The following is a 7,667-nucleotide window of genomic DNA, read 5'->3' as shown; positions in this document are numbered from 1 at the left end:
AAGTGACTGCCTTCAGCTCAGGTCATGATCCTGGAGTCCCTGGATCGAGTCCCACGTCGGGCTCCCTGCTCGGCAGGGAGCCTGCTTCTCCCTCTGACCCTCCCCCCTTTCATGTGCTCTCTCTCTCTCATTCTCTCTGTCTCAACAAAATAAATAAAATCTTTAAAAAAAAAAAAAAGACTTGGATTTCAACAAGTCTGTCAAATATTCATTTATTGAGGATAATTTCTGATCATTTCCTATTACCATAAAAAGCCTCTTAGGCCTGTGGCATGCCTTGAGTTTTCCCAGGATGGGTTACAGGGAGTGGTAGAAAATTCTCTAGACTTCGGAGCCAGTGGACCTAGGTTTGAACTGAAGCTTTAGCACTGAATAGTTTGTGACCTTGGGCAACTCGTTGAATCTCTCTGAACCTTTATTATCTGAATATGGCAGGGTAATCTGATAATATACTGACTTGTGTTTCTTGCTCGTTTCTATCCCAAGAGGATAGGTGGATGTACTTGCCTCAGGGCATTGATGGCTTACCGCAGAAGCTGCAAGGTCCCAATATGACAACCTCTCACTAAGAGTTCTGGAAAATTGATGGGGGCTGGAACTTGGAGTTGATGAGGCAGAGGAAATCTACCCAGGAAAAAGAAGAGGGATTTATTCCTGGAGATAGGAAAGATGGTGGTTTTTTTCAGTGAGGGATGTAGGACTTGTGAAAGGGCTAGTTCATGGACATCAGGAGGACAGACTAAGAGCTATGGCCTGAGAAGTCACAGGGAGCAATACATGTCCAGGCTAGTCATGGATCAAATGGAGCCTCCTGCCTCTCAATGAATCACGTGGGCTGGGACCATCGGCCTGATGGCCTACAGGTTGGAAGCCCTTCCCTGTTTTCTAAATGCCCAGTAAACTACCTCTGTTAGTACGTATTTTATAATTGCAGAATATGACTGAGATTGACTCTTACCATTTTAGAGAGGGACTTCTTTCTAGATTTAGAAAAATAAGGAAATGTGCCATTTCTTGTACCTGAGCATTGTGGAGAACATTATCTCTGCAACCTAAACTCTACCAAGCAGGATTATTCTGAGAATTAAAGATAATGTACATAGAGCGCCTAGGACAGTGCCTGGCACAAAATAGGCATGCTGAGAATTATTAATAATTATTATTTAGGACATTTTTATTTCCTCGTCAAAACAACCTCCAGACCAAGGTTGGTGGAGCTGGAGCTGCTTTCTCTCTCTTTTTAAAGAATAGACATTTTTAGAACAATTTTAGGTTCACAGAAAAGTTGAACAAAAGGTACAGAGGTTTCCCATATACTCCTTGCCCCAATACATGCGTGGCCTCCTCCATCTGCTGCTCTTTTCAAGCAGAAGACTAATATGATAGTTCATGAGATGGATTCTAGAATGCCAAAATTGAAAGAGTCCTATATCAGGGAAATCTAGGCAACAACAGTAAACACAAAAATGTGGTGACTTAACACAAGAGACCTCTATTGTTTGCTTACTTAATAGTCAAGGGCCCAGGCTGACCATGGTTCTTCCGTATTTAGCAGATGGATCCCAAGATTGCCCTTGGGGATCCCCAGCACAGGCGCCAGAAGGGGAGAAGGACATGGAGGAGACACATGGGAGGTTTTATGGGTCATCCCTAGAAGTGAAACGCATCCTTTTGTCCATATCCTTGGCTAGAACTCAGTCAATCACGGGGTCATGCCTACCTGCAAAAAATGCTAAGAAATGCAGTCTAGCAATACATCTAAGAAAAAGACCAACAGGAATGTGATGAATAACTAGAAATCTCTGCCAAATTAGGGATTATCTAGTCTGGTTCAATTCCTCATTTGATTGAGTGTGGCTCTGAAGATGGAGTGTTTTTCGGTATGGTTTTGGAGAGTGGATTTTTTTTTTTTTAAATATTTTGTTCTTGATAATACTTTTTAAAAATTTTATTTATTTATTTATTTAAAGATTTTATTTATTTATTTGACAGAGAGAGACACAGTGAGAGCAGGATCACAAGCAGGGGGAGTGGGAGAGGGAGAAGCAGGCTTCCCGCGGAGCAGGGCTCGATCCCAGGACCCTGGGACCATGACCTGAGCCGAAGGCAGACGCTTAACGACTGAGCCACCCAGGCGCCCGAGAGTGGATTTTTTTTTTCCTTCTTCAGAAATCTTTAATTAAAAATTTTCCTTATTTAGGACGGGACACACTTTTGACTAACTCCCCATATCTAACACCAGGCATCTTCAAAATATCATCAGATATACTCCCTTTTATTTTCCCATAATTCATTTATAATGGCAAAAATCTATTGGACACAAGAAGTAAAATTAATTAGAACGAGAGTAGGCTTTATCGAGCACTGTTAGTTTGGTGACAGCTATAAAATATGTCCATTATAACTTTCCTTTTGCTGCTTGAACCCCACCCATTTTCCCCCTTACCGTCCCTCTAAGCAACATCATGTGAAATCAAACATATCTTGCCCTCATTTCTAAACTGCATACAACCAGCTAGCAGGCATATAAGCAGTGAGGTAAGAGTAGAAATTTACATAAGGAGCCTATTAATATACTATACAAATGAGGGTCCTGTGGAGAATGTTAATTCATTTCTTACACCAAATGGCCATGATCACTGTAAATTTTCATCACGGCAAGAGCTAAGATGGAGGTGGAAAACTTGAATGTACACAAGAGATTGGAATTGACTACATTTTATGAAGAGAGTTAATTATTGCGTACCTTTCCCACAAAGTAGAAGACCTTAAAGGGTGCTTTGACTTTAAAGCTTGGGTGCATACACTTGAAAATAATTTTTTTTTTAATTTTATTATGTTAGTCACCATACAATACATCATTGGTTTTTGATGTGGTGATCCACGATCCATTGTTTTCGTATAACACCCAGTGCTCCATGCAGTACGTGCCCTCCTTAATACCCATCACCGGGCTAACCAACCCCCCCTCCCCCCTCCCCTCTAAAACCCTGTTTTTTTCTCGGAGTCCATAGTCTCTCATGGTTCATCTCTCCCTCCAATCCCCCCCCCCATTTTTCCCTTCCTTCTCCTAATGTCCTCCATGTTATTCCTTATGTTCCACAAATAAGTGAAACCATATGATAATTGACTTTCTCTGCTTGACTTATTTGACTTAGCATAATCTCCTCCAGTCCCATCCATGTTGAAGTAAAAGTTGGGTATTCATCCTTTCTGATGGCTGAGTAATATTCCATTGTATATATGGACCACATCTTCTTTATCCATGCATCTGTTGAAGGGCATCTCGGCTCTTTCCATAGTTTGGCTATTGCGGACATTGCTGCTATGAACATTGGGGTGCATATGGCCCTTCTTTTCACTACATCTGTGTCTTTGCGGTAAATACCCAGTAGTGCAATTGCTGGGTCATAGGGTAACTCTATTTTTAAATTTTTGAGGAACCTCCACACTGTTTTCCAAAGTGGCTGTACCAACTCGCATTCCCACCAACAGTGTAAGAGGGTTCCCCTTTCTCCACAACCTCTCCAACATTTGTTGTTTCTTTCCCTGTCCATTTTTGCTATTCTAACTGGTGTAAGGTGGTATCTCAGTGTGGTTTTGATTTGGATTTCCCTGATGGCTAATGATGATGAACATTTTTTCATGTGTCTGTTAGCCATTTGTATGTCTTCTTCAGAGAAGTGTCTTTTCATATCTTCTGCCCACTTTTTGACTTGATTATTTGTTTTTTGGTTGTTGAGTTTGAGAAGTTCTTTATAGATCTTGGATACCAGCCCTTTATCTGTAGTGTCGTTTGCAAATATCTTCTCAGTTTATCAAATTTTAAAAGTGAGGCCATTTCTAGAGTACTTTTGTGAAAATTTGTGATCTCTTTTTTAAGCTGCCTAAGAACCATGGCTGATAGAGCGTAAGTAGACTAAACTAGATCTTTTTGATCTTTTTGTAAACCCCCCTCCCCAGTGGCTGCTCAATTACTTTATTGGTTGAGTCATTAATTTATTGATTTAGCTAAGATTCATTAAGTGCCTAGCATTTGCCACACTGCCAAGATCAGCAAGGTGGGTACTCACAGGTCCGTGGTAAGACAGACATGTTTAAAAACCTCACTGCACCACAAGCTACAATTGAGCCATTTGTAAAATGCTTTTGGAGTCAAGTGAAGGAGGGACTCCCTCGCTCGAGAAGGAAGGGAGGGCTTTACAGAGAATGATAAGAATTTTACCTGGAGAAGGGAATGGCAGCCAGAAGAAATGTTTGCGGACTAATGAGTACACAGGTGGCTATTCCTTGATCATGGAATAAAGTAGGAGTTGGCAAGACGTGAAGGCGAGGAGGGGGGGAAATTTGTTAAAAGCCTTTCATGGAATTAGAAGGAATTAAGTTTTACCACGCCAGCTAGGGAAGTTAGGAACTGTTCTCAACACAGTTGATACTGGGTTAACTAACTAATTAACCATCCAGTGAGTATAAAGTGCTTGGCCTTAGTACTACCACACTGAGTATAATGTAGACTCTGCCCTTAAGCTACTTGCAGTTTGGTGAGCGATGACAACCAGTAGAGATGGCTCTAGGGGTTTTTTGGGAAGGGCTTTAACTGCTCATGCCATCAACCCCTTCCAAATTCACTTCATATCACCATTAACTCTGTTTTATGTGGCTGATAGAAGTTTTCTCAATCTTCTGTCAAGGGCATTTTTGGGAAATACTGCTATTTTATTGACCTACAGCATAAAACTGATTTGAAAACAATATCCTTAAGAAACAAGCAAGAAAAGATCCCTAGTCTCTTTCAATCAGATTGCTCCCTCTCCATACCTGCCCTGTCTAGGAAGTCTGGAGAAGCCAACAATGACAGGTTTTACTGTATACAAGGGGCTCTCCTAGGTATGTACTGAGGGACACACAGAACCAAATCAATTGTTATAGCACAGGGGAGGGAGAGGGCAGGTGCGTGCAGAAGCTCTCCTGTGGGCACCTAATGTTCATAGCAAGGGGAGGCTTACTGGAGGGGCTCAAACTTGCACTGAGTCCTGGGGAATGAGAAGACTGGGGAAGTGGGGGGAGAGCGTGTCCAACAGAGGGCATGCCAGGGAACAAGAGCATCAGTGTTTTGGACCAACAGCTGTGGTTGCTTTATGGAGAAGAGATTGGAGGTCGAGGGTGGGAGAATGATGTGGTCACCTTGACAAGTGAAAGGTTTTGAAGAAAGGCTCATTTGACCAAGATCTATTCCTTAGATACAATTATTTAAGTGAGATGTGTGGGGACAGGGGTGGGGGGAAGGAAGCCCACTTTTATTGACTCAGCCTAGCTGTCCCATAAATTCATTCTCTTGCTCCAAGAATCTCATAAAATCATGAACATCAGGCCACCTGGGTGGTGCAGTCAGTTGAGTGTCTGACTCTTGGTTTCATGATCTCATGGTTGGGAGATCAGGCCCCGTGTCCGGCTCTGCTTTCAGCCCAGAGTTGGCTTGAGATTCTTTCTCCCTCTCCCTCTGCCTCTGCCCTTCCCACTCATGCTCTCTCTCAAGTAAATAAATAAATCTTTAAAAAGAAAAACAAACACACAAAAACATTATGGCCCCAGTATAAACTGCCGAAGATTTCTTTGGCCTTAGTCTGCTTTTCAAGGTTGTTGGCATGTCTTTCATGATTTGTGTGTCCTGGTCTGAGAAGTTAAGTGTTGCATATTTGAGCCTAGTTAGTCCTCAGACTAAGAGGACCAACTGGTTTAGTAAGAGACCAGTGTCATTGTACCTCAGGGTCTTAACTTGGGGACTCAAGAGAAACTTCCTGAGAAAAATATAAATAACTGAAGATACCCGTGACTCTAAACAATGGAAACTGGCCTTGCCCCATTTCATTTTTAGAGAAAGCAATGAAAGCAGAGGGTTAAAGCCTCTAGCAGGGAAGTGGCATTTCAGCTGACCAGAGAGGGTTTCTCCACATGCCATGGACCATTGGTCCTCCTCACTGGGGACATCGGCTACACACTCTCTAGGAGGGGGAGGCATCTCATCACAGTGTGGTCTAAGCTTTCTTTACCAAGGCAAGATGAGAGCAGGAGTTTACTGAAAGCAATAAAAAGAGATGCAGTGAACTATTTTTACTTTAGCATCAACTTTCCCAACTGTGGCCATTTCAAAATGCCCTAATCTGGCACTGGCTTCCAGTAGTATCTCTTTTCCTACCACTGTTCACTGATTGACTGTATCAAACTTTTGTGGGCCTTGTGCCTGAGCCTTGTGTCTCTGACTCTTGCCTCTGTTGAAAGCAATTCTTATATCACGAGAAAATTTTTAGTGACGTGCCTCTGACTCCCACAGAGGAAGTATTTCGTGAGATTGGAGAATTAGCTGAAAATTCCACTGGCCTCTGGGCGAGGGAGGATTCTAATGCCCAGGCCTCCCCTCACAGCCACCTGCCCTCTGGGAAGGCTACTTTGCCCCTCTTTTCCAGGGGGTAGGAGACCAGATAAATCAGCAATGCCAACGGCTCAGGTCCCTCTCTTCTGACACAGAGAACACCCATGCCTTCTCTTCTTATTTTTGGCCTCACTCAGGTATAGTTACCTCCCGCGTGTCCAGCCAGATCAAGACATTCACCCCAGCCTCCATACTGAGCTGTCCAGCCCCAGCACGGACTTCTTGAACTCGTGGTCCCAAGAGCGGGATGGATTAGTGCTCAGGGCTCCCACGCTGACTCTATCAAAGCTTTCCTCCGCACATCTCCATTATGTGAACAGCTCTGTTAACCAAACCTATTATCTTTCCCCCTTGGTTTCAAGTTGAGAAAGGGAAAGCAACTTCTTTAATGGCCCACAGATTGATGATTAACATTTTACATGTCCCTGCTGCTAAGTAAAAGAACTGCTTTGTGGACAGTGAAAACGCCTCGGAGAAAGAAGCAGAAGTCAGCTTGGTTTATTAAGTTGTGCTGCTTCATTAATCACAATCTTTTTTTTTATGGCAGCACTTAAAGGCCCATCCATTGTACTTCTCGGGAATGGGGGAGATCAAAACCAAGTGCTTTTAGTGCACCTTTGACATCTGGCATAGCAGCCGGCTATCTGCGAGATTGCTCTCAAGCAGTGTGGGGAGCTGTGTTGACTGGGACCGTGTTGGCCCTTCTGATTTAAGCTACTGCAGAGGGCAATGAATTACCTTAAAGGAGCTCCACTGCCGAACTCCCAAGTTTTATGCGGGACCCCTGCCAGCTTCCCCGCTTTATGAGTATGAACAATCAGACAATTGAACTGATTTGACTTTGCCACTCCCGGAGTTTCATTGCCGCGAACCTGGGGATGTTATGATGGCAAAATGCCACGCTCAGTGCTGCCCTGACTCGCAGCAATGCCCGCTGCCCGTTCAAGTAGGGCGCCTGTTCTTGTTAGCTGGAAAACTTCTGATTTGCAGCAAGGGGGGGGACATAGATCCCATGCAATCAGATTAATTCAACTCTGAATGTTATTTTCATTTAACACTGTGGAACTAGGCAGTGTCCCAGTTTTTTTTTTTTTTTAATGGTAAACTCATTAAAAGGCAGGGTTCTCTAGCAAGGAGGCTTATAGCGCTGGTACGGAAGGCACCTGCCAAGTCCTGATGCAGATTTGCAGACACACACACACACACACACACACACACACACACACACACACACACA

Source organism: Neomonachus schauinslandi, chromosome 13 (genome assembly GCF_002201575.2).
Source record: "Neomonachus schauinslandi chromosome 13, ASM220157v2, whole genome shotgun sequence".
In the NCBI taxonomy this organism is placed as follows: Eukaryota; Metazoa; Chordata; class Mammalia; order Carnivora; family Phocidae; genus Neomonachus; species Neomonachus schauinslandi.
This window is presented reverse-complemented; position numbering follows the sequence as displayed.